This window comes from Myotis yumanensis, unplaced genomic scaffold (genome assembly GCF_028538775.1).
Source record: "Myotis yumanensis isolate MYYU_CA2020_CCGP unplaced genomic scaffold, mMyoYum1.0.hap1 SCAF_5, whole genome shotgun sequence".
Taxonomy (NCBI): Eukaryota; Metazoa; Chordata; class Mammalia; order Chiroptera; family Vespertilionidae; genus Myotis; species Myotis yumanensis.
In genome coordinates, this window is record NW_027223756.1 from 74,616,424 (window position 1) to 74,642,510 (window position 26,087).

The 26,087-nt window shown below is 42.1% G+C and overlaps 1 protein-coding gene and 1 non-coding gene across 3 annotated transcripts in view; one reads left to right on the forward strand and one right to left on the reverse strand.

The window, feature by feature from the left end:
• Positions 1-23,926, reverse strand: part of EXTL3 (exostosin like glycosyltransferase 3) — a 119,020-nt gene extending 95,094 nt beyond the window's left edge. The window contains exon 1 of one of the 2 annotated variants that reach the window (XM_070415520.1): positions 23,839-23,926. The gene's annotated coding sequence lies outside the window, so the exon portion shown is untranslated. Of the gene's footprint in view, positions 1-22,928; positions 23,280-23,838 lie in introns of those variants that run through there. The other variant, XM_070415521.1, reaches the window with a different exon arrangement.
• Positions 15,319-15,454, forward strand: LOC139011912 (small nucleolar RNA SNORA1). Its single transcript, XR_011471722.1, has one exon. It is a non-coding gene; the product is annotated as a small nucleolar RNA SNORA1 (small nucleolar RNA).
• Positions 23,927-26,087: the final 2,161 nt, after the last annotated feature.

A 26,087-nucleotide genomic window follows, 5' to 3' on the forward strand; every position in this document is an offset into this window, starting at 1 on the left:
GGCAGTCTTTCCAGGTAAGGAACAAAGATTGCTTTCCTGAGACAATGGCAAGGAAGGTACCTCAAGACATCATTGAGGAATTCACCCAAGTCTACAGGTATTGCAGAAAAACCTGATAGCAACTAGGTGGCTCAGCTTCTTTGCCCTGAGGAACTAGTTAAAGCTCAGTGATGAGATTCCAGCAAAGCAGGTTTTTTAAAAGGCTATATAATCAATTGCTATTCATACTGTGTTCATACAAACAATCAGGCAAAATTGCAACTAGACTTAATTTGGCTCTTTAATAAAAATGAGGGTAATTTGGGGGCGGGGAGAATGTGTTTCAATAGACTCTATAATACACATTTGTGAATTATGTCTTCAATTAATTGTCTTCAAAGTTTTCTTGCTGTTCTAGCTTTTGGCCCAATAATAGTAAGATTTGTAACACAGTTTGTCTCCACCAGGTTACAAGCCCTACTTTTACTTAGGAAATACCACCCCTAGACACCATCACAACCTCCTTCTGCACCCAGGTCTCACTGTCCCTCTGACAGAGAGCAAGGATCTTTTGGCTCTGAAGGAAAATGTCACCCCCTTTTCAGCAGGAAGCAGCTACAGAAAAGATCCTATGCCCCTTTTCTCTGAAAGAATTCAGTGCCAGAAATCCTTGAGGGAGGCGGGGATGTTAGATAGACCCCCACAGTAAGGACGATGGGCCAGGTACAGAAACTCACCAAGGCAGAAAGCTCCAGGTGCCCAGCACGGGGCAAAACGGGGAAAACCTGTCCTCCCCTAGCACATCACTGGTCAGGCAGTTTAGACCCCCTGACCTTTTCCTCCCTGAAAGTAACATCTGAGCCTGAGTTGTACTTCAGCTCCTGGCCCAGAAAAGCAGCAAAACCAGACAAGTGATGCGGTGGCTGCTCAGGACCAGCTTTTACCTCCCATGTCACTCAACCCAAGGTTGCCTCAGCCTTGGGTATTACATACAAACTCCACTCAGCATACCACCCCCAATCTTTGGGGGGTGGGATAGAAAATGAAGCATACCCTAAAGAAGAATATAATCAAACTATGTCAGGAGGCTTGTCTGCATTGGCATTGGGTATTGCCAACTGCTCTGCTCAGGATTAGCTCCCTAAAGTGGACTGGTTTGAGTCCCTACGAAAAAATACATGGGCGACCCTTTCAGGCTGCTATAGGAACAGATGCATATGTAGATCATGTTGTTAAAAATCAAGAGTTATATGCAACATATAATCAAACACTGACGGTACTTCATAATGCAGCATGTGTTAGGGATTTTTTTCTGTCACAGGCCCACTACATCCCTTCTTAGCAGGAGACAGAGTTCTACTCAAAACATGGAAAACCGGATCACCAGACAATCAACATGGAAGGGACCCTGGAACATGCTTCTCACCACTCCAACTGCTGTGAGGCTGGCAGGGGTAAAGCCCTGGATCCAGCATACCGGAGTGAAGAGGGCACCAGAGGGGGAAGAATGGGTGACTGAACCCAAGGAACACCTCAAGGAGGAACCTATGGAAACAGACCTTTACATCTTGCCTAGTAGGAGTTGGGACACCTATTGCTAATATACAGAATCACACTCATTCTATTCATTTTGGGAAGAAAGTCACATATGGGGACCTTTATGCTTTGGGACTCACTGACCAGGAAAAGGATGCAGGGATGTTTTCTCTAATGGTTGCTGCAGTAGCTCCTGTGGCAAATGTCTGACTTTCACCAGGTTTTCTAGTTATTGTCTTTTAGTACTTAATAACTTCAATATAAACAATTCTGATAATTCCACCCTAGTAATGGACATACTAAGCTGTCAGCTGGTTGGTTTCTGATTCCAAAAGAATAATTACTAACAAATAGAAAGGGGAAGCGGGGGTGGGGGGAAGCCGGGGGGAGGGGGGATGTTAGGACTGTAGGGCAATATGATTCTGAATAGCCATTTGTAAGCTTCCAGCCACAGGAGAATGAAGACCAGAAGGAAAAACAACAACAACCTCGCTGGACACCAGGAATCAGATCACATAAGGAACTGAAATTTTCCAGAAGACACCTAATCACAAACCTGCATTCCATCTGCATACCAAGCCCACTGACCCAGAACCACTAACGCAAGAGCTTCTTGCCAGTGACTGCACATAAGGATGAAACTGCAGCTCCTGGGTGCTGCCAACACACCCTATGTCCCCTTGGCTCAGTGCTGTGCAGCCCTTCCCTTTGGATAGCCCACCCCCCATTCCCTTTCCTTAAATAAATTCAATTTTTCTTTATCCACCATCTGAGATGGCTATTTAGCCTGCCCGTGTACCACCATGTTAACCTTTCATTTAATATTTGTCTTTCTGACTTACTGTGAAGATTAAATCAGGTGACAGATTTTAAAGTGCCCAGAATATTATAGGAACATTCAGTATATGCTGCTAATATTAGAGGACTCATGCTAACCTTACAAAGGTCAATTGACAAATGCAAGTGGAGTGCAGAGGCCAGAAGACTGAATCTGGCCCCTCCTCCCATCTTGCTTGGGCTCCCAAAGATTGTGATTCTCCCCCTATAAGAACGTTCTCCGTTTTCCTTATTAAACACTGTCTTGATGTAGAACCATTATCTGAAGGGAAAGTTTTGGAGTCATTCTTTCTTTTGGAGTCATTCTTTCTTGGATATAGCCAGATTCTATATTTAAGGAGGCAGAAAAGTTTAAGAATGCTAATTCCTTAAATATTTAGGGAAATGTAAGTAACTTAAGTAATCTTCATGGCATATTGTTGAACTTAATGATGAGGGGGAGGGTGTGTGGCATATGCCAGTAAATTTGAAAGTTTGAAAAATTATGACTAAGTTGGGATATGAGAAAGAAGGTAGGGCTTCAGGAAGTCAAACCCCTGAAGTATTTCATCCAATGTTATTATGTGATACAGACTATAATATAAATATGATGATAGAAGACTGAATTAGAGAAAATATTGTAATAACATGAGTTCAACAATGAAATCTTCCTGAAAAAAAATTTTTGAGTCAAATTCAGCAAAGGGTAAACTAATGTCATAGTGACCAACTGGAAACAATGACATCAACAAAATCCCCAAGAATCTGCAAACCAGACAAGCTTTTAGGAAAATATACATATGATTATGGAATGGAAGGAATTTTTAAAAAATAAAACCTGAAAGCATAAATAATAAAGAAAACATTGTGAAATAGCTGATGATGTCAAAATTAAACTTGTCTATACATCAAAATACATAAAAAACAAAGTAAAAGACAAACAAGAGACTTGGAGAAGGTCTCTGCATGGTATATGATTGGTAAAGAAGTAGCAACCAGAACACACAATGAACTACTTCAACCATTAAGAGAGAGAGAGAGAACACAATGAACAAAAAAAGGCAAAGAACATAAACAGATAATTCAACAAAGAGGAGCTACAAATGGCCAATAAACACATGAAAAGATGCTTAGCCTCGTTAGTGATCAGGAAAACACAAACATCTGTGAGACACCATTTCACATGGATCAGGTTGACAAAAAATTTTAAAAGTCAGACAACAGTAAGCATGGCTGAGGCAGTGGAGAAGCAGAAGCTGTCATGTACATCATCAGAGGGTACTACCATTGTGGAGAGAAATTTGGCCCTCAGCCCTATCAATGTGCATTCACTATGACCCAGCAATTTTAGCTGGGTCAGGGGTGGGGAACCCTTTTTCTGCCAAGGGACATACAAAACTACCAACTTAAGCCCTAGCTGGTTTCACACAGTGGATACAGCGTGGGCCTGAGGACTGAAGGGTCTCACATTCGATTCTGGACAATGGCACATGCCTGGGCTGCTCGATCCCCAGTAGGGGGCATGCAGGAGGTAGCCAATCAGCTGCCAATCAGTGATACTCTCTCTATCTCTCTCCCTTCCTTTCTGAAATCAATAAAAAAATATATTTTTAAAAACTATCAACTTAAAAATTAGCCTGCTATATTTGGTTAAACATTTAATAAACTCCTCTCTAATGCCTTGGCAGGGCCAAATGATTTCACAGGCCTTATATGGCCCACGGGCTGGATGTTCCCCACCCCTGCCTAGATCAACACCCCAGAGAGAAAGTCCTGAACATGTGTACCAGGACACAAGTACAAGGATGTGCCCTAGAGCATCATGGGTAAGGGTATTTATCCATACAAATATAGGTAGCAAGTGACAAGAGGAAAGCATGCACAGTAATAATAATTCAGGACAATGGTGGCCTCTGGAAGGGAGGGAGGGAGAAGAGTAAAATTGGGGAGAGCAACACAGGGGGTTTCCACTACACCTAGTTTTATTTTTATGACTGTAGTTGACATATAATATTATATTAGTTGCAGGTGTACAACATTGTGATTCGACATTTATATACCTTATAAAGTGATCATCACAATAAGTCTAATAACCACCTGTCATGTTACAGTTATCATATTACTTACTGTAATATCATATTATTATTTACTATATTCCCTATGTTGTACATTAAATCCCTGTGAGTTATTTTAAAACTGAAAGTTTGTTCTTCTTTATTTTTTTTAAAGAAGGGTTTATTGATTTTTAGAGGAAGCAGAAGGGAGAAGAGAGAAACATTGATGTGAAAGCTAACATCGATCGCCTGTCTCTCGCATACCCACTACTGGGGATGGAGCCCCCAACCTGGGCATGTGCCCTGACCAGAAATAGAACCAGCAACCTCTCCGTGCACGGGAAGATGCCCACCCACTGAGCCACACCAGCCAGGGCAGAAAAAACGTTTGTACTTCTTTTTTTCTTTAGCTAAGTAACATTTTTAAAATTTTAACTTCATTTTATTTTTCACACCAAAATTTATCCCCTCTGTGCCCTCTTCTACCTCCACCTACCCCACCCCAACCCCTCACCATCACCACACTGTTGTCCATGTACAAGAGTTCTCTCTTTTTCAAAAAATTTTAGTTCAATCTCTCCACCACCCCCAGCCCCAACACACACCTCTCACCAGAACTGTCTGCCTGCTCTCTACTTACAAGTTTGTCTCTACTTTGCTGGGTAGTTCAGTTTGCTCATTAAATTCCACATCAAAAAAAATAAATCCAATTAGAAAATGGACAAAAGACCTGAACAGACACTTCTCCAAAGAGGACATCCAGATGGCCAACAGACATATGAAAAGATGCTCAATGTCACTAATCATCGAAGAAATACAAATTAAAACCACAATGAGATATCACCTCACACCTGTCGGAATGGCTATTATCAACAACTCAAAACCAGTAAGTGTTCACTGATGATTGATGCAGCCACTGTGGAAAGCAATATGGAGTTACCTCAAAAAATTAAAAATGGAACAGCCTTATGACCCACTGAGTCCACTTCTGGGAATTTATTCAAAGAAACCCAAAACACGAATTTGAAAGAATATATGCACCCCTATGCTCATAGCAGCATTATTTACAACAGCCAAGATTTGGAAACAGCCCAAGTGTCTATCAGTAGATGAGTGGATAAAAAAGCAGTGGTACATTTACACAATGGAAGATACATACTTAAAAAGGGAGAAGATTTTATGGAGAACATTACGCTAAGTGAAATAAGCCAGTAAGAGAAAGACCAGTACCATATGATTCCACTCATACGTGGAATTTAATAAAAGTTTGTACTTCTTAATCCTCTTCCCCTTTTCCACCCATCCCCCTACCCACCCCTCTGGCAACCATCAGTTTGTTCTCCGTATCTATGAGTTTGTTTCATTTTGTTTGCTTCTGTTTTTTGTTTTAGATTCCACATATAAGTGAAACCATATGGTATCTGTCTTTCTCGGTGACTTACATCTATATTTCTTTCTTTTAAAAAAAGTAACTGGAGCAAATAGCAAGATGTTACGACGTGACAAAACTAAGCTGTGAGCACATGATATTCTTTGTACTGTTCTGAATGCTTGAAAGATTTCATAACAATAATTTTTCAAATTCCAGCAGTACTTATCCAGCATTACTTTGATGACATGAACATTCCAGATAGTTGGGCAACTGTAAAACAGGAGGAAGAGGGATATTTAGAGCTGGAGGAGCCTCAAGACTCTAGGCTAGGAAATGAAGATGCATCGCCGTGAGATGTATACAGGAGGCATCAACTGTTTCCTTCAAGTTAGCCTGCTAGGATGACCAGCACAACACAAGGAATTCCTCCGGGAGCCCCCACCCATCCCCATCTATGCGCCTCTTTCAAGGCTGCATCCTGACCTCTCCCTCTAATTGTGACCTCTTTTCTACACAGGGGGGAGAGTCCGCTGGGATTCCTAATTGATTCAAAGAAATACTCTAAGCAGAGCTGTTACTTATTCTTTCTCTTATCACTTCCTGCAGAGATAATTAAGTATTTTAATTAAAAATGAGAAAAATCAAATTTCATTCCCTCACTGCTCCTACTACAGAGCAAAAAAGTGTTGGCAAGAATGTCAAGTAAGAACCATAAGCAAACATACATACATACGTACATACATATGTACATACATACATACTTACCACCAATGACTCACCAAGTGAAGGTAGGAAGGTGGTAAAGTGAGCTTTATTATTTTTTTAATGTTTTTTATTAATTTTGAGAGAGAGAAACAATGTGATCGGCTGCCTCCTGCACGTCTCCTACTGAGCCCACAACCTGGGCATGTGCCCTGACAAGGAATCAAACCAGCAACCTTTCGGTGCATAGACGATGCCCAGCCAACTGAGCCACACAGGCCAGGGCGGTGAAGTGAGCTTTAGAGTCAGACAACCTGGGCTTGCATATCCAGCTCCTCCACTGGTTTCTCAATTTGTCTGACATATCCTCTCTAATGCTCATTTTCCATACTATCGAGTAACAACAATAATCCCTACCTCACAGGGTTAATGGGAAAATAAGATTATGTATGCAAATCACTGGCACATAATACATTAATAGCCATAATAGTAATTCTTATCAATAACCATGGATTGGACTACATTGTATTTAACCTTTGCATCTACTAGGATGTAAGCTCCATGATAACAGGGAAGTAAGTCTGTTTTGTTCACTGATGTAAACTCCAACACCTAGAACACTGGCCCAATCTAAGCACTCAATAAATGTTTGACTGAACGAATGTGAATCTTAGTATTCGGCACATAGTAGGCATTTAACAATTACTATTTATGGAGGGCTTACTCGGTGCTGGGCATTACACATTTTGCACCTCATTTAATCCTTACACTAACAATATATTATACTACTCATTTCTGGGCATTATACATTTTGTGTCTCCTTTAATCCTTACAAATATAATGTATTATCCTATTCATTTTATAAATGAGGAAACTGCGGCCCAGAGAAATTGACGTACTTCCCCAAGCTCACAGAGTTAGATGGGAGAGCCAGAATTTGAATCCAGTTTGACACTTTTCAGATATTTGTTAAATCAATTAATAAGTAATGGCTCAGAATTAACTTGACAATTTAGTGAATGCTCACAGTAGTTAAGAGTGACGAGTTACCCTGGGTGGCCAGGTGGACTCTTACTAGTACTAATTAAACAATAAATGAATTACTGTTAATTTAGTACTTATATGTATCTGTGGCTTTGTAGCAGAGATCGGCCATGTTCCAGTGCACAAGTGGGAACACTGACATTTTCAGTACATCTGCTGGGGTAGAAATGAGCAGGGAGTTCCCCACAGTTTACAGAGAGCGTTACAGAGCAAAAAGCTGAAAAGTAAATGTCGCAAGGTGACAAAGAGAATTAGTGAGTAAACTAGAACTAAAACGCAGTCACCTGCTCTCTTCTAACAAGACTCTAGCTTAATGTAGCTACGCATTTGGAATCTGCCACAGAGAGGAAAAAGTGGTACCAAGGCAAGAAAGTAAAAGCAATGTTGCCCTTTGGGCCCCTATTAGGCATTTTAACAGTTACTATGTATGGAGAACTCAACTATTAACATATTCATTTACAATCAAATACTTGTGAGGAAAAAGTCATATAAAATAATGACATTAATGGAAACCATTTTGTTTGGAGCAGTTTTTTTTTATATATATTTTATTGATTTTTTACAGAGAGGAAGAGAGAGAGGTAGAGAGTTAGAAACATCGATGAGAGAGAAACATCGATCAGCTGCCTCCTGCACATCTCCTACTGGGGATGTGCCCACAACCCAGGTACATGCCCTTGACCGGAATCGAACCTGGGACCTTTCAGTCCGCAGGCTGACGCTCTATCCACTGAGCCAAACCGGTTTCGGCTGGAGCAGTTTTTTAATTAAAAAATAACTTTATATAAGTTTATTGCAGAAAAGTTGTAAACACGGGTGAGGAAAACTTAATTTCATTACCACCATATAATATACAGTATGTGTACTAGTATATCCTCCTAGTCATTTGTGTATATTTTTATTTTTTTAAAAAGGGATAAAACTGTACACATCTTATAACTTAAGCTTTCCAATTAATAAATTGTAACCATCTTCATGTCAGTAAACACATTATTTTAAACTGAGGAATTCCATTGTGTTTATTATATGTTAGGTCCCCATGGTTGAAAATTCAAGTTGTTCCTAATTCTTTCCCATTATAAACAAGGCTGAGATGAACATGTTAGAGCTAAATCTTTTTGCCTGTGTTCAATTATTTCCATAGGATAGATTTCCAGAAGTAGACTTGCTAGGTCAAAGGGCTGCATTTGGAATTTTTTAATTTAAGCACAAGCATCTGTTTCAAATATATTTTTAACTTGTCTTTCTAGTTTCTTTTTTAGAAACAAAAACTATGATAAATGCACGGCAAGCCCCAATGGAGATTGGTTGATTGAGCATCTCCTTACATATTCCCTCTCTCCTTTCAGGAAAACAACATCCCCAAGTTAAGAAGAAGGAAGGCGGAATGACGAAAACAAAACAGTAATGTTGACCCTGAGTGAGAAAGACTGGTTGACACCACTCACATTCAGGGACATAAAATTCCATCATCAGAGGCATACACAGAACATTGCATTAGGCACCGTGATAAGATTTCAAAGAAATTAGATATGTAGGTCTAGTCCTAGCCCTAGAGAAGCTTAAAGTTTAGTTCTAAAGCAAAAACATTAACTCCTTGACAAGACTCAGAAACATATAACAAGTCCACATGCAAGAGGTAAAGGGTAGGTAACTCAGTTAACTGAAATAATCAGGTAAAGCAAGGGATCATAATGAAAAGGTACATTGAACATTTTATTATAAATTAATGCTTGAAGAACATTTATGCACAATCTCTGAATTTTCAAGGAATTTCCTTTTGGAATAGGTCCATTATTGAAGTCTTCTAATGCTTTGGTTAACCAGTTCCATTTGGGGGTTCCTTAAAATGCTTTTTAAATTTTTTAATAAATTAAAATTCATAAATAAATTTTTAAAAAAATAACTAAAAACTGCCTCCAATATTTACTTTCTCACCATACCCAATTCTATTTTAATTGGTTTTAGAAAGTCACTCTTACCCAGTCTATTCCAAACATCAACATGGTTTTCAGGGAAGCAAATCTCTTTCCCAGCTCCTAGCTCATAATGGACATCCATCAGTGAGCCTCCCAGAGGAATGGAGAGCAGTTCACACAAAGAGTTAAACAGAGAAGTCTGTTATTTCTCTTACACAACATGGTGTGTGCCTCAGATCAAATCCAGATGGCATCTCCTCAGTAATTACCCTTCTGAGGTGAAATGGTGGAACAACTAAATCAAATGTGTAACTTCCAGTTTTTCGTGGTGCTGTTAGCGGGCCAACAACATAGGATATCAACCCAACCTGACCCGATCCGTGAGGACAGACTCTATGGGATACTTTAGACATCCCTAGACCAGCCAGTAATTTTCATCCTAAGAAACTGATAGAATCTACTGACAGGTACAGGATCTGGAAGTACATTTTAAGAAGGAAAACATGTGCCCAGCCAGTGTGGCTCAGTGGTTGAGCATTGACCTATGAACCGAGAGGCCATGGTTCGATTCCTGGTCAGAGCACATGCCCAGGTGGCAGGCTTGATCCCCGGCTGATGTTTCTTTCTCTCCCTTTCCTTCCCTCTATAAAATCAATAAAATTTTTAAGGTAAAACATGAGAGCTATAGGCATAAGATTCCTTTGCGATAATATAAAAATCATACTACACTAGTCTGATAAAAGCACTGATATCATAAGCTGCTCTGGACTGAAAGTCATGACCTCTGAGTTCTAGTCCAATTATGTAAATAGCTCTGTGGTTTGTGCAGGTTACTGAGCCGCTCTGCGCTCCTGCTTCCTAATCTGTGGAATGAAGTGAATTAGTGCTAGATGGTTACTAAGATCCTCTTCAATTCTAAAACGTAACTATTCTTTAAGGAGGACCAATAAGCATATAAAAAAGGAAAACAGTAGGCATTATACTTTTAGATTTTCCAGTAGCAAATCGAATCTATCCAGATTCTAATATCTAGAAGAGAATGGGGAAATCACCCACCACAATCACATCTCATTTTATTTTACAAGTCGACAAATATTCATTGAGTGTCTACTCTGTGATGCTGGGGATATTTCACAAAACAAGGGAAACACCTGCCTTCACAGACCTTATTAAATTTAATAAGCAATTACAATAAAGTGTGCTAAGTGCTAAGATGGAAAAGAAGGATGTTCTAACAGGAAGAGTATGTACATAACGCATTATGAGAGGCTCTTCTCAATACAGTCATGGCTTATGTTGAGACCTGAAAGGATACGTAGTGGTTACTTAGGAAAGGGGTCCGGAGGGAAGTGGTGCAGAAGGGAGCACCACGTGAAAAGGTGTGGAGCTGGGAGAGAGCTGGCTAGCCTGGTACCTGTGGCTGGACTGTCCAGAACAAGGGATGAAGTGAGAAGTGAAAAGAGACAAGATGCCCTAACCGGTTTGGCTCAGTGGATAGAGCGTCGCCCTGCGGATTGAAGGGTCCCAGTTTCGATTCCGGTCAAGGGCATGTACCTTGGTTGCGGGCACATCCCCAGTAGAAGGTGTGTAGGGGGCAGCTGATCGATGTTTCTCTCTCATCGATGTTTCTAACTCTCTATTCCTCTCCCTTCCTCTCTGTAAAAAATCAATAAAATATATTTTAAAAAAAGAAAAAAAAAGAAAAGAGACAAGAGAGGCAGTTGCTGTGTCACTCAAAGCCTTGCATAAGAACATAACAAAAAGTTTTGCTCCAGGCTTTCTAGCAAAGGTTTGTGCAGGCAAGTGATGGGATCAGATAAACATTTCCAAAAAGATTACCCTGGCTGCAATGTGAAGAACAGATTGCAGGACAGCAAAACCCAGAGCAGGAAATCACTGGGAGGCTATTACAGGAATCTAGACAAAAAGACAGTGACCTGAACTTGAATATGAACAGCAGGTATGAAGAGATATTTAGAAGCTAAGCCCAGCCAGTGTGGCTCAGTGGCTGAGCCAAGAGGTCACAATTCAATTCCTGGTCAGGGCACATGTCCAGGTTGTGGGCTCCATTCCTGGTAGGGGGCATGCAGCCAATCAATGACTCTCTCTCATCATTGATGTTTTTCTCTTTCTCCCCGTCTCCCTTTCTCTCTGAAATCAATAAAAATATATTTTTTAAAAACTTGACAATTAAGCAGTTGGGGGCGGGGGGGTAGGAGGGAGGTGGTGAGGAATTAAAAATGATTCCTAGCCCTGACTGGTTTGGCTCAGTGGATAGAGCATCGGCCTGCAGACTGAGGGGTCCCAGGTTCAATTCCGGTAGGGGGCATGTACCTTGGTTGCAGGCACATCCCCAGTGGGAGGTGTGCAGGAGGCAGCTGATCGATGTTTCTCTCTCATCGATGTTTCTGGCTCTCTGTCCTTCTCCCTTCCTCTCTGTAAAAATCAATAAAATATATATTTTTTAAAATGATTCCTAGACATCCAGCTTAAGAAATTGGGTAGAAAATTTTCCATTGTGTTTGCTAAGAGGATTGGATATAAACCCGCAGTTGCTGGGAGGCGTTCTGCCTTCATTTGGAAAGAAGCTGCCTGAAAATGAAGCCACACAGAGGAAAACAAAGCTAAGAGACAGGGGTGAAGCTGTTTGTGACACCCTTATTTCACGTCTTGAGACCAGTTGTCCCTGATCTATCCCTGGACTTTTCAGGCACATGAATCATGCATTTTCTTTGTTGTGGTTTTTGGTGCTGGTGGTTTGGTGAGTTGGTTCTTTAGTTCACTTTGAGTTGGGGTTCTATTACTTAGAACCAAGAGAGTTATGGGAAGAGTGGGGACAGTGACAGCAGAAAGCCTAGGGTAGAACTACCACTGAAGACGTGACACTGAGGAAGTTGAGCCCAAGGAGAAAGCAAGAGGAGAAGCCCAGGAAAGTACAATGCCAAAGAGAGGCATGTGGTCAGCAAAGGCAGATGCAATTGAGAGATAAGACAATTACTAAGACATAAGCATTGGCTTTACCAACAAGGCAGTAGCTGGTGGCCTTTGTGAGGAAGGTTTCCATGGAGGGATGGGAGTAGAAACCCAAATGAAGGAGGCTGAAGAGTTGGAGGAGGAAGAACAGTCAGTGGACAGAAACAGTTCTAAATCAAGAAGCTGTGTTGTGAAGGGAAGGGTTGCCAGAGGGAGATGTTTTCAGTTGGATAAGATAGAAGAATGTGTAAAGGCTAATGAGAAGGATGCAGGAGAGGGAATAATTACCTGAGAGAAGCCCTGAGAAGGGAGGAGGACGAAGGTCAAGAGAACAGGTCAAGGGACAGATTGAAAGGTTGGCCCCAATTCAAGGGAAGGATCCCTCTTCCATTGAAACAGGACAAAGAAAAAAGGAGAATGGCTGCAGGATTAACAAGATTTCTTAGCATAACAGCAGGAACTTCAAGGTGTTACTGCCTGACAGCCTCTATCTTCTCCTTAAAGTAGCAGGCAGGGTCATTTGCCAAGAGTGAGAACATGAGAGTGGGAGTTTTAAGGAGAGTGGAGGCTGTTTGGAAAATTGCTGTGGAGAACAGGAGAGAGACTAGAAAAATACAGAAGAATTGGCTGGGAACTAGGAGGGCCCACCCAATGACAAAAACCATCCCACAATTTTACCAAAATCTTGGAAACCGAAGAAAAGATGGAATCTGTGTGTAAATGTTTGATTATCCTGACACTGATTTATAAAAGCTCTCTTTTGTAAATGAAAAGTGTTAGTACATTTTCATATTTTTCACTACTGATCTAAAAGGGGAACTTCTCAGTTTGCTGATGGGACAGACACTCAACGTTTCTGCACAGCAAACTGCCAACCTGATGAAGATAAGCCACAAATGGTGTGGCAGAGCCCAACCTGGCTGATGAAACTCAGCAGGCTAGCATGTAATCATGAATCTGGGTTTTAACAAACAAAACAAGACTCAAACTGTCACTTTGAGATCTCAGTGGTCATCCAATTCAGCGATCAAAGTTACCAGCAACAAATCCTTAAGAGCAGATACAGCCCTAGGGTTGAGCAAATACCAAACACCAAAGGGCTACTAGATAAGGTCCTTCTCAGTGTCAAGACTCTCAAGTCCCCATCGAGAGTGATAAGGGTTCATGTGAGACATTTGCACTTGAAAGATCTCATCTACTGGCCACTAGTCATGAATACAGGGTGGGGCAAAAGTAGGTTTACAGTTGTTTGTATGGCAAATACAATAGCTAATTAATAAATAATACAAGAATAAACCATGTTTCAAGTACTCACAACTGTAAATCTACTTTTGCCCCATTCTGTATTTTCAAGTTCTATCCTTACATTTCGTTTCAACAACAACAAAGTGTTTGGACCATATTGTCTCGGCATTTCCTAAAATGTCTTCTCTGAATTGCAATGTATATTTTTTTAAATCTTCATTGTTGAAAATATTACATATGTCCCCTCCTTCCCCTCATTGAGCTCTTCTAGCCCACCCCCGCCCTGTACCCCAGGCTTTCAGCACCCTATTGTCTGTGTCCATGGGTTATGCATATATGCATACAAGTTCTTTGGTTGATCTCTTCCCACTCATCCACCCTCCCCCGCCTTCCCTCTGGGATTTGACAGTCTGTTCCATGCTTCTATGACTCTGGAGTCTTATGATATCTACTTCAGAGAAGCATGACATGAATACTCGGAATAGTGTCATCTTTTAGAGAATATTTCCTATTGAATTATCCAACATTTTTCATAAGGGAAAAACAAACAAAATAAGAAACCCAGGCAGGAACTTCGCCATCCTAGGCCTTCCTTGCATGGGTTTTTATTTATCTGCCCCACTTCTCACCTATCATTTCCAGGTTCTTGAGCTAGAAAGTTCATCACTCCTGGCCCTGCAGGGTACTCTGATTCTCTTTCTCAGTCTTCACACATTTAGGTTACCATGTCCCAAAAGCGAGGGGATGTGCTAAGATTACATCATCCCTAACCTTGAAGGAGTCAACAATGGATGCCAATAGTGTGACAGGTGCTGTGACAGCAAGTAGGGAGCAACGATGTTGATAGGATCATCCCTTCCAGGAAAGCCTCACTGAGGAGCTGACATTTCAGCAGTCCTGAAGAATGAGGATTTCTCCAGGCAGGGGAGATGTGTAATGCTGGAGGCTAATACCAACAGTAGTTAGCATAAATGCAAAAAGACCCATTGGAAGGCCAATGGACTTTGATATTCAGAAGGGCTGAAAGCCAGCATAATATTGCCCTGCTGTGGGCTCAATGGCTGAAGGCAATTCCCTAACCTGATAATCCTTTTACTGTTTACCAAACTTTACCTTTGACATGCCTGTATGCATTCCTAAAGTGCAAATGTGTATTCAAGTGAATAAAAGCTGACAGGTCCAAGGTTTCAGTGAGCTTCTCCACTAGAGAGAGGTTTCCACCTGGCTCCCCATGCCTTCTAAATTCATATTTCTTGTCTAGTGTTTTCATTTGTGCGAGGCCCCTTCTTCAGATCCGGAACCCTAGCCGTAAAAGGTTGCAGCAGTGCAACACTGGAAAGCAGAGGGAGCAGCAGAGTATAAAAAACATGAGAGGTGGAACAGGCGGACTCCCAGGGGCTGTAATTGCACAGCATGAATGTAATATAGGGAGGGCAGAGAGCAGTCAGAGGATGAGTCTAGACAAGTGAGAAGGGACCAGACCAGACACCATATGGCCTAAGAACAGTTAAGTTTAAACTTTAACCTGGCCCAGGTGTGAATCAATCATTTTCCCCCCAGGCTAGCTGAGATAAGATTAGAATGTTTGGAAGAGAATTTTTGCTAAAACACAAAAGGAAAAGTAAACAAATACAAAATAAAAAGCAAACATACAAAGGTATAAAAAGAACAGTTCGCAAGCCTCATTCTAGATGAAAATGGACACTGTTGCTCATGGTGTCCAGAAATTGTTAATGTGGCTGCATTGAGAACACAGGTTATATTTTCATCACAGTAACTTTATTGTAGTGGTGACAATGAGATCTGTAACATAAAAAGCAAACAAAACAAAAAAACAAACTCACAGAGACCAGATTTCTGAGCCTGCTTCTTCAATAAGTTCTAGTCCCAGATTTGCTGAGCTCGAACAGTTTGTAAATAGATGGTCCAGCCCATGCCCTCTCTTGCTCCTCAACCTGTCTGTGTTGGCCCTGAAATAGCCTACCACATCTTTTGTCCATGGGCCCAAAACTGAGGCCCACGGGAATTTTGCTCCTTCTGGATCCCATCTCTATAACTCACCTCTGGGCCGTCTTACTTACACTGAGGCTGGCTTAGTTTGTGCTCTGCAGCTGCCCTGAGCCCTGGAGGTCTATTCTAGATCAGGGGTCAGAAAACACTTTCTATAAAGAGCCACATAGTCAATATGTTAGGCTTTGCAGGCCTATTTCTGTCACAACTATTCAACTCTGCTGTTGTATCAAGAAAGTAGCCACAGACAATATGTAAAAAGGATATGGCTGTGTTCCAATAAAACTTATGGACACTGAAATTCAAGTTTTATATCATTTTCTTTCTTTTTTAATTTATTAATTTGAGAGAGAGAGAGAGAGGGGAGGAGGAGTGAGAGAGAAACAATGATTTGTTGTTACACTTACTTATGCATTCATTGGTTATTTCTTGTATGTGCCCTGCCCAGGGATTGAACTTGCAACCATAGTGTATTGGGGTTGACTCTTTCACCAATTGAGCTACCAGGTCAGGGTTTATATCATTTTCATATGTCATGAAATATTCTTCTTCTTTTTATTTTTCAACCATTTAAATACGTAAAAACCATTCTTAGCTCAACAACTGTATACAAACAGACAGTGGGCCAGAAGTTTCCAGTGACCTAGAGTTTGCCGACTCCTGTTCTAGACACTAATCCCCAGGGCAAAGATGGCCTCTTTCCCTTTTACTTGATCAATTCATTATTATAACTGATACAAGTAATACCAATCTATACCATGTGATGAGCATCTACTAGGTGCCAGGTGGTATGTAGCACAGAGAGCTGCTTTGAAGAATAAATGAAATAATGCACGTAAAGCACTTAACATAATGCTTCATCTGAGTTAAGCATCATTGATTGTTAGCTACTATTACTTTTTTTATTGTTTATTTTATCTCTGATCAGTAAAATGACTCATACAAGGTAGATATTAACATCCTATTGAGGATCATAAAAATGAAGTCATTTGTGAAATCACATGCCTATTAAGTAGCAGAGCTAGGAGTAGAACCAGATTTATCTGACTTCAAAGTCCATGACCTTCCCACTGCAGCACAACCTGTTTATCTGCAGCACATTCACAGGCTGGTGAACTGCTGACCTACCCAGCAGCAGCAGGCATTTATGCCCCTAGAGCCTGCCATCTTGTGACAAGAGTAGCACAGGGCTTATTCTATTCTTGCTTCAAAGCTTAAGTGCCTGTTGGACCACTTAGTTCTTGTTTCCTGCCGAGGGATCCTCTGCCCCCATGAGAACAGTCAAGATGACGGAGCTCAATAGGCAATTAGACCTTTTCCCGCTCGGCTATCCTATTCTGCCTGCGTTTCCAGGTTCTTCTGACTCATACTTAGGTAACTTCCTGCAAGTGACACTCCCAGAATCCTACCCCTGCAGCATTCTAACAGAAAAATACTTTACATGTTCGTGATAACTGCAGATACTTTCTGCCAAAGGTAAGAAGAGTGCTGTTGCATAAAAACCATTCATCTGCATGACGTTTTTAGAGTTGTCCATAAAATGTTACTAAAGATATTGTACATAGCTTCAAAATTATATTCAAGGGAGCCCATGTGATAAATCCTTCCTTGAATTTAGATCCAGAAAAAAAAAGTGTCTCTATAATTGAATCTGTATATTTTATCTCGTCAGAAAAGAAAACCCGTTTCCCTTTAAATCGTGGCTTCCAAGAAATCTAAATTCCATGCCAAAATGTCTCATCTCAGCTGCCTGATAGGATCTATTTCTACTTCACTGCTATGACCACTTTTATGTTTTATAATTTTGAAACTAGCTAGAATATATTGTGTGCGTCTCCTATATGCCACGCATTGCCCCTTCCCTTCTGCGCCTCTCCTTAAATGGTTTCAAATGGTGCTTGTTTTACTAAACTAGTGCCTTATTTTGCAAGTTATGTTTTACCTTGCATCCTACACCTCAGGTCTCCTGGAAGCAGCAGGAGATATTGGATTTTTTTAAAAAGGGGCTTGCCCTGGTCTGGTGGTTCAGTTGGTTGGAGCATCATCCCATACACCAAAAGGTTGGGGGTTCAATCCTGGTTGGGGTGCATACGGCAGGCAACGGACTGATGTTTCTCTCTCATATAAAAGTCTCTCTCTCTCAAATCCTCGGGTGAGGATTTTAAAAGTGTGTGTGGTTGGGGGGCGGGGGGAGGAGGCCTCTATTCACAATTTGCACATAGTTGTAAAGAGCCAACTTGGCCTTCTCCTTAGAGGCCACAAGATGGGGATGTCATTCCACAAAAATCAAGGTTTTCCCACACTGCACTGTCTTCTATATCTCTTCCTCTTTCTTTGCACCTTTCTTTGTCTGCATGTATCGCTCTGATCCTCCATGCAGGCATTAGGAACGCCAGGCAGCCCCCACCTTTGGTCTGTGCCAAGGGTGAGCTACATGAGCAGGACTCCAAGCCTTCTGCACCTGTAGCCCTAGACATGGTCCTAATGAGAATCCTTCAGCTCTGGGTGGCTTCCTCATTGGAATCACAACTCCCTTCGGCATTTGACACCCTGCCACCTGACCTCATATCAGCTCCCCTCCGACTCTACCTGTTCCCCTAACACCTTTCCAGGAGACATAACGGAGAGTTGATGTCCAAGGGTGACTGGCAGAGCGGCTAGAGTAAGGCTGGCAGACAGTTGTTTCTAGACAGAAACACTGGAAACTGGAGAGGATACTTGGCACAACACGGTCCCTCGAATATTTGAGAATGAATGGATGAATGAACTAACTCTAACTCATCACCACTTTCCCCTAAATACATAGACAAAGCCAGCAACCAGCCACTGAATTCTAAGCACTCAAATTTCTTCAGTAATTGGTAAGCCTAGGAATCTGCTGTATCAAGGGTGATAAGGACGGAAAGCTCGGTTTCTCTTTCTGCTTAAATAAGAAAACCACCTCTGTCTGTTGGCCCAACGTTTTTGCTTTGAACTCTCCCTTTGCCTGAATTTGCTCCGAGACTCTGGGAAAATCGCCCGATAACTCTGGGCCTCACTGTTTTCCTCTGTAAAACTGGAGACGTCACTAAATGGTGTCTCCGGTACCTTCCAGCCTGACACGTCTGCGATCTGTCTCTAGGCATCCAGCTAGCATCCTTTTCTTGGGCGGGTTTCATGAGATGTCTGTTTCACTTTTGGAGTGAATTATGGGGCGCAGCTACAGTGTTTGGACAGGTTCAAGCCTTGTACTGAGGAGAGGGCACAGTCCTCTCATTGCCACGTGCAAGTCCCAGCTTGGAGGGCAGAGCCTTCCCAGCACAATTATAGCCAACAGCTATAGTTGTGAGCTTGAACCTATGGTCCGGACACGTGGCCCCACGTGCCTGAGTGATAGAGTTCAGGTGCATGTAGTTGAGTAGGATTGAAACCAACGAGAATGTTGTAAACATCTTGATCACTTCCTTACTTTGCCTCATGGCATCTACCATAAAATAAAGACACGGCGTGTGGGCGCTGTCCATCAGGGGAGCAGCGTCCCACCGAGACCCAGCTTTCATTTTCTTGTCTATCTTTTCTAAGCCTTTCGTCACCCCCCACTCAGGGTCACTGAACCAGGCTGAGCTGGCATGAGTATGCCATGGCCGTGCCGGCTCCCCACTGTGAATTTCCTGGTCTTCCTGCTCACTAATTTATCACATGCACCTGGACTTCGGACATCTGTTCATATCATAAAGTTTACAATTTTAACCATTTCTAAATGTACAGTTCAGAGGCATTAAGTACATAAGCATTATTGTACAAAAATCACCACCATCCATCCCCATATCTCTTTTCATCTTTCCAAACTGAAACTCTCTCCCCATTAAACAGCAACTTCCCATTCCCCTCGCCTCCTGGCCTCTCGCAACCACCATTCTATTCTTCATTTCTATGAATGTGACCAAAAGTGGAATTGTACAGTGCGTCCTTTTGTGACTGGCTGATTTCACTCAGCAGAATGTCCCCCAAGTTCATCTGTTGTAGCAGATGTCAGGATTTCCTTCCTTTTTAAGGCTGAATAATAGCTCATTGTATGGATATACCACATCTTGTTTACCCATTCCTCCACTGATGGACTCCTGAGTTGTTTCCATCTTTTGAGTATTGTGAATAATGCTGCCATGAACATCGTGTACAGATATGCTTGAGATCCTGCTTTTACTTCTTCAGAGTATATACCCAGAGGTGCAATTGCTGGATCACATAGGAATTCTATGGTCACTATTTTGAGGAACCACCACACTGTTCTGTTCCATGGGACTCTTGCAGAGATGGAAGTGCTTACTGGGCACTGCAGTCTTACTGCGATGCTGACCCCTGAGAGGTGTTTTCAGGGCATAGGGTTGCCTAGAAGGGTTGTCTTGCCTCATTCTTTAGAGGAGCCGGGCCCACCTGCTATTCAAAATGAGTCCTGCACTAGACACTGGACCTAGGGCTGCTCCTTACCCTGCCTCAGTATGCACGTCTGTAAAGTGGGCTAATAATACCTAATTTACAGTGCTTTTTATAAAGGTCAGGGATGATGAACACAAAGCACTGAGGAAAGCTTACAAAATGAAGATGTGAATATTAACCTGCTGGCTGCAAAGAACCGTTATGAAAACCAAATAAAGTAATGTATGAGAAAGCCGAAACTGGTCATGCATTCTGTAAATGCTAAGCCCTCATAATTTCTTTCCTAATCGTTCTTCCTGTCTCCTAGCCTCTGAAGTCTATCCTTCACTCAGGCTTCAGGGTGAGCTACCTAAAGCAGCTCTGATCCTGTCACTCTCCCACTAAGTGTTCAGTGGCTCCCCTCACCCTTCCCAGGCCTTCTGTGATCTGACTCCTACCTCTCTCTTTAATCTTATCTCTTATCTTTCCAGGCCTCACCTCTTGCCACTTTATCTCCATGATTTTGTGAATGCTATAATTAATGTTATAATTAGTATCATAATATAATAAGCAGCTTTTTAAATACTGGCACCTTAAAGATGGAAGCCAAAGGGGAAATATTTCTAGGTACTTTATTCTTTTCTCCCTCCAAAGTAAGTTGTGTGTTTTTCATTTGAGCTCCTCATGTCTTCACAGTTCTTCTGAGAAATCCTGAGAAATATCCTAGGCCCCTAGTTGTATGGTTCTGATGACACAGCCCCCAATCAGAAATCATACCCATGGCTATTTTTCATGAGGAGTGGGCTAACGCAATGAGTCCAGTCTTGCACTCAGTAGGTATGTATCTGCTCAAGCAATGAGTAAACTATGAGTTGCTTGTTTGTGCTAACTCCTGTAAACTCCAGTCTGTGGCTAGAGGTCAATTGTTATTTTTTAGTTTACCTGTTTCAGAAGCAAGAGCTGTGCCAGCTGTGCCTTTTTTTGAAATAATAAAGGAATTGGAAGGTTGTAAAAGCAATGGGCCAACAGTTTAAATTAATCCAACGTGCATGGTATTTACAGTTAATGTGGGAAACATCTGATCCACTTATTTTTAGGGAGCGCATGAATTTGTCTATACCAGTGGTTCTCAACCTTGGCTGCACATTAGAATCATCTGGGAATCTTTTTAAAATCCTGATTTCTGGGCCTCATCCTCCGGAAATTGTTTCTTTATTACTAATGTTGTGGCCTCACCCCATAACAAAGAAACAGAATTTCCGGAGGGTGAGGCCTAGAAATCAGGATTTTAAAAAGATTCCCAGGTGATTCTAATGTGCAGCCAAGGTTGAGAACCACTGGTCTATACATTTCTTTATATGGGTGTCAGTATCTTTCTACATGAATCTCTTGAGACTGTGGGCTTACTGATGCTTGCAATCTACTATGCAATGTTATCTTTAACATGTTCTTTAACTGTTTCTTTTAAGCTTCAAACAGTGCCCTCTAGTTCTTATGGATGTGTTTTTTTCTATTAATGAATTATTAGATTTTAGTTTTATCTTTTTCATTTATCTCCACTAACTAAGGATGTCTACTAGATAAGACAATTTTTTAAAGTATTTTTTTGATTTCAGAGAGGGAGAGGAGAGAAATAGAATCATCAATAATGAGAGGGAATCATTGATGCCTCCTGCATAACCCTCACTGACCACAGAATCAAACCATGATCTCCTGGTTCCTAGGTCGACGCTCAACCACTGAGCAATGCTGGCCAGGCAACAATTTTTTTCTTGCTTTTAATCTTTTAAAGGTTTAGCTTTTTTACTCACAAATACACAATGCATTTAAATAAATATTAATGTCAGATGTGGAAAATATTTTCCAAATAGAAAATGTTATACATAATAAGCAATTCATAATTTTGTATTTTGTTAGAGAACTGACACTTCTGAATGAAAGTACCCAGAGATGGAGTTAATGACCATTAAGAGCCCTAGCTGGTTTGGCTCACTGAGTAGAGCGTCAGCCTGGGGACTGAAGGGTCTCAGGTTCAATTCCAGTCAAGGGCATGTACCTTGGTTGTAGGCACATCCCCAGTGCGGGGTGTGCAGGAGGCAGCTGATTGATGCTTCTCTCTCATCGATGTTTCTAACTCTCTATCCCTCTCCCTTCCTCTCTGTAAAAAAATCAATAAGATATATATATTTAAAAAAGGACCATTAAGAAATTCTACTTAAGAAAGATTTGGAATCCTAATAACTCCTAGATTCTTTCCTTGGGAATACATGAGGTGATAATACCCACTTTAAAATGATTTGAAAGAATTTTCTTTTTTTTTTTAACTTTTTTTTTCAATATATTTTATTGATTTTTACAGAGAGGAAGGGAGAGAGATAGTCAGAAACATCGATGAGAGAGAAACATCGACCAGCTGCCTCCTGCACATCCCCCACTGGGGATGTGCCCGCAACCCAGGCACATGCCCCTGACCGGAATCGAACCCGGGACCCTTCAGTCTGCAGGCCGACGCTCCATCCACTGAGCCAAACCGGTTTCGGCTGAAAGAATTTTCTTATATTTGATTGCTATCTCAAGTCAAGCGGTGTGTCCAGCATTTTACATTTGGAAGGAACAATAAAGATAATTTAATCCAACCTCTTCTTAACAGTAGAAATGTTTTTGCAAGCAAGGTGGCCTGATTTTCCGTCTTCTGCCTTTTACTACAGCTAATTTATTCATCAGAATCATGTTCACCTGAGGAATTTATCAGGCAGTGTTCCTAATTATAACCTTTATCACTAAACAATAAGAGAAACTGCTTAGATTTCACATGTAAAATCCATCGATATGAATATACTGAAATAAATATCTATAGGGTGAGGGTTTTAAAGAAAAATGTACCTTTAAAAATACAACTTCTACGTTGGGATAGAGATCGGAGTAGTCCTCTCTTCTGAGCTTTTGGAAGCGGGCAAAGGTGGCGTCGCCTCAGACCTGCAGCCTGGAGCTTCCCGGTTGGGATTACTACGGATCGGCATTACCACCGAGGGGTGCGGATCGGCATTACCACCGAGGGGTACTAGGGGAACAGGAAGCGAGGCCGAACCGAGGGAGCCAGGCAGTGCGCCCAAAACAAGCTGCGGAGGACAGACACCGGCGACCTCAGCTCTCCCGGCTGCCCCAGATTCCGGGGCTCCCGTCTGCCAAACTTTTTGAAAAGTTCTAACTGTGGAACCCCCAAACTAGGGTCAGCCGTGCTGGGAGGGGCTCCGGAGGGTGGCAGCAAGGGATTTTGGTGAGCAGCGTCCTGGAGAGGGGTCCTGGGGACGGCGTGTTTGGGTCCATGAGAACTTGGGAGCACCCACCAGCTTGAACCTCCGGACGGCCTCCACCTGATAGGGTGGCGCGGGCGGGACTCGCGCCAGACGCCTCTCACTCAAGTCCCTGAAACAGCTGGGCTCAGACCCTCGCTCCCAGGGCGACATGGATTCCGACCGACCTCAGATTTCCCGAGTCCTCACAGCCCAGCCCGCACCTACACAAGTTCTCACCCAGGCTCACCCCACTGCGGGGCGTGCTGCCACCCACAAGCTTGAAATCACCCGGCACCGACTCCGAAGCCAGGCTCCCAGAGCCCAGCAGAGACCGGAGAAAGGAACGGGGAGAAAGGAGCGCAGACAAAAGAGTTCTAGAACAGATTCCCTCCACCAAACCTGGATGCCCCGGCTCGAAATTTCAGCAGCTTCAGGCGTTCCCGTTTGCACAACTAGAAGGAGACTTCACGCAGCGCCCCCAACCCCACCCCCCTTACCTTGTTGCGGCGCCAGGTGGCGCGGTCTCCGCTGCTGGGGAGGGCGCGACCTGAACCCCTGCTGCTGCCCGCAGGAGGGACTACGGCGGCGGTGGCGGCGGCGGGCCCTGGCCCCGCCCCACGCGGCCCCGCCCCCGGGACGCCCCGCCCCTCGGCTGCCCGGGCCGCACTTCGCAAACCTGCGGTGGCTCGGCCGCCCAGCCGCAGCTCCGTCACCGCCCGACGCGGGGACTACAGAGCCCGGTGCATTGTGGGAAGCAGAGCCTAAAACTGAGCCTGCGCTGACCCCTGGTGGGCGCAGCTCCAAAGGGAGCCCTGGCCCCGCGGCGGGCCAACTTGCAGGAACCGGGAGAGTTGCCGCTCAGAGGGGAAGGCTGACTGCCCACTCAGGGCAACTGCAGGAAGCCAGCATTTGTTGCAAAACGCTCACATCTCGGTAAGATATAAAAATAAACCAGGTGCTTTAGAAGTGCCTGGGGCCACCTCCCACATAAGTATAAAATTAAAGCAACTTTTAGACGAGGGAAAGCTTTTTAAACTAGGGGGAAAAAACTTTTAAAATTGTAAGACTGAATGATGTCAAGATTTAGGAAAAAATCTGCACACTTAGTTTTATTTCTGGTGGAACCACAGGCTCAATTAGTTAAAAGAATCATGGATTAATATGTAACAGGAAGTACTACACTATGTAATCCAGGACTTTCTCTTCTGAGTATATACCTGAAGGAAATAGTTCAAAAGAAGTAAAAAAAAAAAAAAAAGATAAATTATACAAAAATGTTCATAGTGAATAATTAGAAAATCACAAATGACTAATAATATGTGAAAGGCACAAGCATAATATGTCGCTATTTAAATAACACTATGAACATTATCACTATGTAGAAATATTTCTATCAAATAAGGTTAAATGAAAAACACAACACAAGAAAGCACATAGCCAATGATTCCAAGTATGTGATAATACTGTATACGTGTTGACAAATGTAAAAAGAAACTTTGGAGCAATGTAAATAGTTTTTGAGTTTAATGTGTCTTAAGATTATTTTACTGTGTTTTATTTATTTATTTTTTATTTATTGTCTAAAGTTTTACATATGTCTCCTTTTACCCTGATTGATCCTCCCCCCCAGCCATGCCCATCCCTATTATTATTATTTTAAATCCTCACCCAAGGATATGTTTTTATTGATTTTTTAGAGAGAGAGAGAGAGGGAAATGAAAGAGAGAGAGAGAGAAACATTAATGCAAGAGAAAAATATCGATTGGTTGCCTCCCATAGGAGACCCAACAAGAGATGGAACCCACTACCTAGGTATATGCCCTGACCAGGAATCAAACCTTTTGGTGCACAGGACGACGCTCCAACCAACTGAGCCACCCAGGGGTGGAATTGCTGGAAGGAAATAGGGAAGTTGTAAGAGATTAAGTTGAAAGGCTTAAGATTCTTTTATTTTAATTAAATAACTTTTCAAACATTTCTAAGTTGTTGGGACTATTTCTAATTTTGGATAGCGTTTCGGTATTTCAGTTTCCCCTCAAAGTAATAAAAAAAATTTACCTAAAAAAAGTTCTAAGGTTTTAGAGACCATGACAGTTTTACCTGTCAGCAAATGCTGGTGGGGCACAAAAGAAAAGTCTGTTTATTGGACAGTGTATTCGTTTGCTAGAGCTGATGTAACAAACTGGGTAGCAAACAACAGAAATGTGTTGTCTCACAGTTCTGGAGACTGGAAGTCTGAGATCAACATGTCGACACAATTGATTCCTCTTGAGGCATGGGAAGAAAAAAATCTGTTTCAAGCTGCTCTCTTGGCTTGCAGATGGCCATTTTCATGTTCACATGGTATTCTCCCTGTATTAGTGCCTGTGTCCAATTTCCCTCCTTTATAAGAACATCAATCATGTTGGATTAGGGGTCACCCTACTCTAGTATGACCTCATCTTAACAAATTACATCGGAAATGACCCTCTTTCCAAATAAGGTCACATTCTGAGGCACTCGGGGGGATTAGGACTTCAACCTATGAGTTTTGGAGAAGTAACAGTTCAACCCATACCCGAGAACAAGAGCTTGGGATTCAACGTGTAATCTTATGAAAATGGCACACCACCCAACCCCCCGGTGACAAAGATAGTAATCATGTACATTATGTAATCTCAAATGCATCAGAACACTAACAACTTAAATACAGTAAAACCAAACTGATGGACTTCTGGTCAAGATGGCGGCATAAGTAAACGTGGTA